The sequence below is a fragment of the Arachis hypogaea genome, chromosome 20 (assembly GCF_003086295.3).
Source record: "Arachis hypogaea cultivar Tifrunner chromosome 20, arahy.Tifrunner.gnm2.J5K5, whole genome shotgun sequence".
NCBI classification, from domain to species: domain Eukaryota; kingdom Viridiplantae; phylum Streptophyta; class Magnoliopsida; order Fabales; family Fabaceae; genus Arachis; species Arachis hypogaea.
In genome coordinates this window covers 69,047,784-69,049,399 of record NC_092055.1, presented here as the reverse complement: position 1 = coordinate 69,049,399, position 1,616 = coordinate 69,047,784, and the positions used below count along the sequence as shown (strand labels likewise).

The following is a 1,616-nucleotide window of genomic DNA, read 5'->3' as shown; positions in this document are numbered from 1 at the left end:
TAAGCTTCTTCTTCAGAGGAAGCTTCCTTAGTACTGCCTGTTGCCGCTTGCATTTCAGACAGACTCTGAAAAATCATATTGACTTGTTGGGTCCATATTTTATTCTGAGCCAATATGGCATTCAGAGTATCAATCTCAAGAACTCCTTTCTTCTGAGCTATCCCATTATTCACAGGATTCCTTTCAGAAGTGTACATGAATTGGTTATTTGCAGCCATTTCAATGAGTTCCTGAGCTTCTGCAGGCGTCTTCTTCAGATGAAGAGATCCTTCAGCAGAGCTATCCAATGACATCTTGGATAGTTCAGACAGACCATCATAGAAAATACCTATGATGCTCCATTCAGAAAGCATGTCAGAAGGACATCTTCTGATCAATTGCTTGTATCTTTCCCAAGCTTCATAGAGGGATTCACCTTCCTTTTGTCTGAAGGTTTGGACTTCCACTCTAAGTTTGCTCAATTTTTGAGGTGGAAAAAACTTTGCCAAGAAGGCATTGACTAGCTTTTCCCAAGAGTTCAGGCTTTCTTTAGGTTGTGAATCCAACCATGTCCTAGCTCTGTCTCTTACAGCAAAAGGAAAAAGCATAAGTCTATAGACTTCAGGGTCAACCCCATTGGTCTTGACAGTGTCACAGATTTGTAAGAATTCAGCTAAAAACTGAAGAGGATCTTCCAATGGAAGTCCATGAAACTTGCAATTCTGTTGCATTAGAGAAACTAATTGAGGTTTAAGCTCAAAGTTGTTTGCTCCAATGGCAGGGATTGAGATGCTTCTCCCAAAGAAGTCGGGAGTAGGTGCAGTAAAGTCACCAAACACCTTCCTTGCATTGTTGGCATTGTTGTTTTCGGCTGCCATAGTTTCTTCTTCCTTGAAAAGCTCTGTTAGGCCCTCTAAAGAGAATTGTGCTTTAGCTTCTCTTAGCTTTCTCTTCAAGGTCCTTTCAGGTTTAGGATCAGCTTGAACAAGTATGCCTTTATCTTTGTTCCTGCTCATATGAAAGAGAAGAGAACAAGAAAGTAGGGAATCCTCTATGTCACAGTATAGAGATTCCTTGAAGTGTCAGAGGAAAAGAAGAATAGAAGGAGGAGGTAGATAGAAGAGAATTCGAACATATAAAGAAGGAGGGAGTTCGAAGTGCACCTTGAGGAAGAGTGTTAGTCCTTTAAATAGAAGGATGTGAGAAGAGGGGAAGAATTTTTGAAATTAAAGTAAAAGATTTTGAAATAATTAAAAGAAATTTTGAAAATTTGATTGATGATTTTCGAAAACTAAAATTGGGAAAGAAATTAAGTGATTTTGAAAAAAGATTTTGAGATTAGAAATTAAAAAGATATGATTGAAAATAAATTTTGAAAAAGATGTGATTGAAAAGATATGATTGAGAAGATATGCTTGAAAATCAAACTAAAAAGAGAAAGTTTTAAAATTAAAGTTGATTACTTGACTAACAAGAAATTAGAAGATATGATTCTAGAATTAAAACTTTTGATCCTTTCTTAATAGGCAAGTAACAACTAGAAAATCTTGAATTAAATTATTAATTGTAGCAAGGATTTTTGAAAATAGTAATAAATAAAAAATTGAAAAGAAATTGATTTTGAAAAGATATGAATG

The 1,616-nt window shown here is 35.4% G+C and overlaps 1 non-coding gene across 1 annotated transcript; it reads left to right on the top strand.

Annotated features, from left to right (window-relative positions):
- Positions 1-347: 347 nt before the first annotated feature.
- LOC112787773 (small nucleolar RNA R71) lies at positions 348-455 on the top strand. Its single transcript, XR_003195166.1, has one exon. It is a non-coding gene; the product is annotated as a small nucleolar RNA R71 (small nucleolar RNA).
- Positions 456-1,616: the final 1,161 nt, after the last annotated feature.